Source organism: Alligator sinensis, unplaced genomic scaffold, assembly GCF_000455745.1.
Source record: "Alligator sinensis unplaced genomic scaffold, ASM45574v1 scaffold802_1, whole genome shotgun sequence".
Lineage (NCBI taxonomy): Eukaryota > Metazoa > Chordata > Crocodylia > Alligatoridae > Alligator > Alligator sinensis.
In genome coordinates this window covers 2,680,015-2,686,463 of record NW_005841918.1, presented here as the reverse complement: position 1 = coordinate 2,686,463, position 6,449 = coordinate 2,680,015, and the positions used below count along the sequence as shown (strand labels likewise).

Below are 6,449 nucleotides of genomic sequence, written 5' to 3'. Positions count from 1 at the left end.
ACTGGGCGCTGCACTTCAAAAGGGATGTGGCCAGCCTGGAGAGGGTTCAGAGGAGGGCCACCTGCTTGGTGAGAGGGCAGCAGGACAGGCCCTATGAGGAGAGACTGAGGGACCTGAACCTGTTCAGCCTCAGCAAGAGGAGGCTGAGGGGAGACCTAATGGCTGCCTACAAATTCATCAGGGGAGATCAACAGCAAATAGGTAGAGCCATTTTCTCCCCAGCACCACCTGGGGTGACAAGGAACAATGGTAATAAGCTGATGGAGAATAGGTTTAGGTTAGAGATCAGAAGGCAATATTTTACAGTTAGGGTGGCCAAAATCTGGAACCAACTTCCCAGGGAAGTGGTTCTCAACCCTACCGTGGGCAAATTGAAGAGGAGGTTGGATGATCACCTGTCTGGGGTCTTGTGAACCCAGCATTCATTCCTGCCTGTGGCAGGGGGTCAGGCTAGATGATCTGTTCAGGTCCCTCCTGTCCCTAGCTACTATGAAACTATGAAACCCCCTACTCAAAGCAGGGCCATCCCAAACTAGATCATCCCACTCAAAGCTTTTTCTTGCCGGGTCTTAAAAACCTCCAAGGATAGAGATTCTACAAACTCTTTGGGAAGCCTGTTCTAGTGTTTTGCTACCCTCCTGGTAAGAAAGTATTTCCTAATATCTAAACCCTTGCTACAACTTGAGACCATTTCTCCTTGTTCTGTTATCTGCCACCCCTGAGAACAGAGAAGCTCAGTGGTCACCCACCAGTCCATCTCGATCTTGACTGACTGGTTGATTGTGAAGCCTCTGACAGTCAATGTCAGTCTGTCAGAGGCTCTACAATCAAAAGCAGCAGGGCTGAGCCACACCCGCTACTGCCTGGGCCGGTGAGTGGGGTCAGAGCCCAGGCAGCTTGGCCGGGGTGGGGTGGGGGTGCCCTTTACTTACAAAACGTGATCTTCACCATAAAAAAGTTGGAGACGACTGGTGTAGCTCCTTCCTCTGTGGCACTCCCCTTTTACGTAGTTGAAGGCTGCTATTAAATCCCCCAGTCTTTTGTTCTCCAGACTAAAGAAGCCCAGTTCCCTCAGCCTCTCCTCGGAAGTCATGTACCTCAGTCCTCTATTTTCATTGCCTTCCATTGGACTCTTTCTAACTTGTCCACATCCTTTCTGTAGTGTGGGGCCCAAACTGGACACAGTACTCCAGACGTGGCCTTACCAGTTCTGAATAGAGAGAAATAAGAACTTCCTTCAGTGTGCTAACACCAGTCCTACTAATTCAGCCTAGTATGCCCTTAGCCTTCTTCGCAGCAAGGGCACACTTTTGGCTCATATTCAGCTTTTTGTCCACTATAACCCTCAGGTCAGTTCTGCAGAGCTGCTGCCTAGCCAGTCAGCCCCCAGCCTGTACTGGTGCATGGGACTGTACCACCCTAAGTGCAGGACTTCACTCTTCTCCTTATTGAACTTCATTAGATTTCTTTTGGTCCAATCCTCCAATTTCCCTAGGCCACTCTGAATCCAAGCCATACTCTCCAGAGTATCTGCTATTTTGCCCAGCTTTGTGTCATCTGCAAAATTGCTGAGGCACTCCATCCCACCTTCCAGGTGATGAAGATATTAAACAAAACCAGCCCCAGGACTAAGCCCTGGGACACTTCACTTGATACTGGCTGCCAACTAGACATCAAGCCGTTGATTGCTACCCTCTGAGTCTGACAGTTTACCCTCTGAATCCAACCAGTTTTCTATCCACCTTACAGTCCATTTATCCAACTTGCACTTTTTTAGTTTGCTTCCAAGAATGTTGTGGGAGACTGTCTCAAAAGCCTTGCTAAATCAAGGTATATCGTGTCCACTGCTGTTCCCACACCCATAGAGTCAGTCATCTAACCATATAAGTCAATCAGGTTGGTCAGGCATTTGCCCTTGGTGAAGCCACGCTGATTGTCCCTGAATACCTTCTCCTCCAAGTGTTTAGAAATGGATTCCTTGAGGACCTGCTCCAATATTTTTTTTCAGGAATTGAGGCGAGGCTACCTGTTATGTAGTTCCCTGAATTTTCCTTCTCTTTCTCCAAGACGGGCACTGTATTTCCCCTTTTCCAATTGTCCAGGACCAATCTTGATTGCCATGAGTTTTCAACGATAATGACCATTGGGTCTGCAATCACATCAGCCAACGCCCTCAGCAACCTCAGGTGCACTGCATCTGGCTCCATGGACTTATACACATTCAGATTTTCTAAATAGTCCCCATCTTGGTCTTTCACAACTGTTGGTTGCTCACCTCTTCCCTAACCTGTTCTGCTAGGGGCAGTAGTCTTGGAGCTGACCTTGCCTGTGAAGACTCAGGTTAAAAAAAAGTACTTTAGCATTTTCTGCATCATCTGTTACTTTGTTGCCTCCTCCATCCAGTAAAGGACCCACAATTTCCCTGATCTTCCTCTTGTTGCTGAAATACTTGTAGAAAGCCTTTTTGTCACCCTTCATGTCCACTGCCAGCTCCAAATCCAGTTGTACTTTGGCCTAAGTTCAGAATATTTTTTGTGGTGGTACAAGGGCAATGAAGGTGACATCTCTTTTCATGTGGTAAATAATAGATGGTTAACTGACTAATCAGTTGACATTATCTGATCCTACACCTAACAGTTATATTGAGCGATACCTCAGCACCCTTAAAAGGATCTCATGGCGCACTGGTTGAGATAGTATGTGAACCCAAAGTTTGACTTCCTGTAGAACATGGTGCAAGAACTTTATTGGAAGTTCATATAGTATAAAGTATAACAGGAATAACAAGTTTCAATTTGAAGTCTGAATACTAGCTGTGACGGAGGGCCTCCTCAGGCCGATCTCAACGGCCCGCCCTCTGTCTCTGGGCAACCGCCCACTTATCTCGCCCGCCACACGCCTTTGATGATAATCAGTTCAATTAGGTTGTTCACTAAGCGGGAGGCTGCCCTTCGTACTGCCCCGATGCCAAGGGGCGCTCTGCGGCTCCGACCTCCCCTAATACCGCAGCCCAAGCCTCGCAGATGGCATCATGGTGTTCTTCCTCACCGGCCCCACACTGGGCCCCAGAATCTTCCACGCAAGACCCCACTATGACCTTCGCTACACAGGCGGCCACTCCACCGTCAACTGGGCTACCTCACCCCCCCAAAGCTATCTTCCCCTCTCGGGTGTGGTTCCCCCGGAACCTTCGGCCTCTTGCCCTGGCCCACCTCAAGGCCAGTCGGGACCCCAGGCCCCCGGCCCTTTTGACCCTCACTGGTCCTGGCCCCAACATGTGCCAGTCGAGGGTACTATCCCCTTTGGGCTGGGTCTCTCTAGCCACTCACTGTCTCCTCGGGCCTCACCATGCCACAACTCCCTTCCTCCTAGGAGCAACCGCAGCACCCTGCCCACATCTCTGTCACTCTCGGGATCTGCCCCCTCTGGGCCCCTCATAACACTGGCCCTCTAGGCCCTCTCCTCACACTCGGGGTTCACCCACCCAGTGGTGGTGGGAGCTAGGGGTTAAGGCGCCCCGACCCGCCTTTCACCGGGGTGATCACTGGCCTGGCATTTCCTGGGGGCTCCCGCGCCACTGAGAGCCCCACCAGACCACCCACTCCTGGCAGGGTGCAGTTTCAGGTCATGCCCAGGACCAGGAGCCTCCTGCCAACCCCTTGCAGCTCCCCCTTACCTCCAGATCGTTCACAGCAGCCCTAAGGCCAGGCGATGTTGATGCCTGACCTCCTGCAGCCCAACTGCCTGGTTTATATAGGCCTCAAAATGGCTGCCGCAATCAGGCACTTGGAGGCTGCCGGCTCCAGGCCCTTAAAGTGGCAGGAGCACCCTCTGCTCCGCCACACTAGCAAAAAGTATTTTAGCAATGCTAGTACAGATGGTTCTCTTTTCCACCAACAGGTTTGATAAAATTTATTTTAATACTTTTACAATGAGGATATAGGCAAGAAAATTATTAATCGGGCATATATCAAGCCCCATGCAATAATTTATTATGAGACTAACATTTTTGCTTGTGTTTCTTATATTGATAAAATGTTTTGTAAGTAATATGATTAGTTCTGAAAGTGGCTTCCTTTGTAGAAGAATTTGGCCTAACTTGTCAAATATTTATTAAGTGTGGACAGGAACAGCTTTTATAAATACTTTCATAGGGGTGAACATTAGGAGAGAGAGAAAAGCACAAGATGAAATGGCTACAAACTGATTATGAGCAAAGATTCACTATCTATCTATCTATATTTACATAACTATCAGTGAAGTTTTTGAGTAATTTTTTAATCAAAGTAGCTGGGGTAAAGAACCAGAACTGTTTTAAAGATCACACTCAAAAAGTTTATGGGTTGATGTTCTTAGCTCAATAAACAGCATATAGATGATTAATATATGGATTCAAGCATTTACTATGTCCATGTTGAGGTATAGTGGTTTCTTATTTGATGTGAGAAATAGAAATTTGGGTATCTAAGGTTTCAAGGAACACTCGCCCCCCCAATGACTGTGCTTTTTAAAATCTTTCTTGGAAGCATTGGATATTTGCTACACCTAAGGCCAGAGGTGTTGACAGAGGTATCCAGGGGCTCTCCCGGTACTAAAATGCCTCATTCAGCTAAAGGGTCTGGCTTTTCTGTTGAGGGACAAAATAATAGCCATAGTGGGGATCAGGCAGGTTGTTTTCCCCCAGGTCAGACTGGCAGAGACCATGGGGTTTTCAGCTTCCTCTGAAGTACTGGGCATTGTCCTCTTTGTGAATGTTTTGAGCAAACATCAAACAATTCCTTCTTTCCCCACTACAGTATATTATGTATACAATATATATAATACAGGATATTGTTAGTGTTTTTGCCTCCCCTTCTTTCACCTGTGGCTAGTTACAGGACACTCTCAGTGTTTCTGGCTTTGTACCTTGCAGCTGTTGTGTATGAGCGTGTACAGTGAATGATTTTTAGGAATCTTTGGGTGAACAGTTGCTTGCAAATGCAGGGGAATAGACTCAATGGCCTAGGAGGCCCCTTCCATGCCTATGCTATTTTAAAACTGTTGAACTATTCATAAAATAAAAATGTTCTTTAAATGTTAAGGGAATATTTCATTTTGCCATAATCAGCTTTTGGTCCCTAAACAAAAATAAAATGCTACAATAGGATTTGTATGAAGCAAAAAGTGCTGATTCACAATAAAATTAAGCACATTTTATTCTAGCATGATCACTCTTGGTATTATAATCATGTTGGAGTAGCATCATGGTAATTTAATGAAGGACACTGAACTGATTTGCTTGAAAAATATTTACTGAAAGCATTTCTACTGAAGCCGAAACATTTTCTGGGGATGTATACATTTTGATGAAGTTTTCTAAGATTCAAAGGTTTCTGAGAGAGAGATAGAGACCAACCCAATTGAAAAAAGGTCAGGTTTTCAATTTAAAAATGGATGTTGAGATGAAATTCTGTTTTATAAAAATGTTGAAATGGTTTTGGCTTTGTTTCAACTGGAAATTAAAGCAAATTTTGAAATCCTGAAAAGCAATTCTGATATGGAATTTCATTGGTTAGCCAACTCACGCACTGAACAACACAACTACTATCAGTAACATGCAGCTCTTTGTCAGGTCTACTTCCTTCAATTTATGTAAGAATTCTTTAAACATAAGCTAGAATGAGCTTTATAACTGAGGACAAAGCTAAAATTCACTTTGCACTGAAGTTGTGAAATGATGAGATACGTCCGCTCAGTTCAACTCAGTCTTCCTGTGGTGAAGAGGTCTAGCATGTGTAGGAAAAGGACTTGGCCACCAAAGCCCTCATCATAAACCTTCAGACATATCTAAAAAGCTTTTTACCTCATTCAGAACTTTGAAGACATAAATCAACATTTTGAATTTGACTCAATATGCTATGTATAGGGATCTCCAAAATTCGTGCTAGAAGTGGGTTGTGTGGCATGGTGCAGTGGCTTCTTTAATCTTGGAGTTTCCCTTGCACACCCCCTGCTGCTGATTAGCAGAGGGGCCCCATTGCTCGGCACCCATGCCTGAAACTGCAGCTGTGGTTTTCACCTCCTGGCCATCAGGCATGGGTGGTGAGCAGTGGGGGAGAGCATGGAGGTAATTCTAAGATTAAAGAAGCTGCCACACTGTGAACTTCTGGCATAAATTCTGGAGATCACTAGCTATGGGCAACAGAGGGAAGTTTGATATGCCACAATAATTCACACGGCTGAATAAAAGACATTGTGTTCTACATATTTTGGAATTTTCTCAGTGGTGATAGTTTATAAAGTTTTCATTTAAAAAATAGCTAAAATTTGATATCTTCCATGTTTCAGGGATACTCAGGAGAGCATCCATCATATCATCCTCCTGTAAAATATCATAATCAGAAGGAAACATAATTCAGCATCCTGCTTGACACCAGACAACACTGAGATACATAGACTGTTCTTTTATC

At 45.4% G+C, this 6,449-nt stretch overlaps 1 protein-coding gene across 2 annotated transcripts in view; it reads right to left on the bottom strand.

Moving 5' to 3' along the window:
• AASDHPPT (aminoadipate-semialdehyde dehydrogenase-phosphopantetheinyl transferase) overlaps window positions 1-6,449 on the bottom strand; it is a 76,985-nt gene that overhangs the window by 25,285 nt on the left and 45,251 nt on the right. The window lies entirely within an intron of this gene.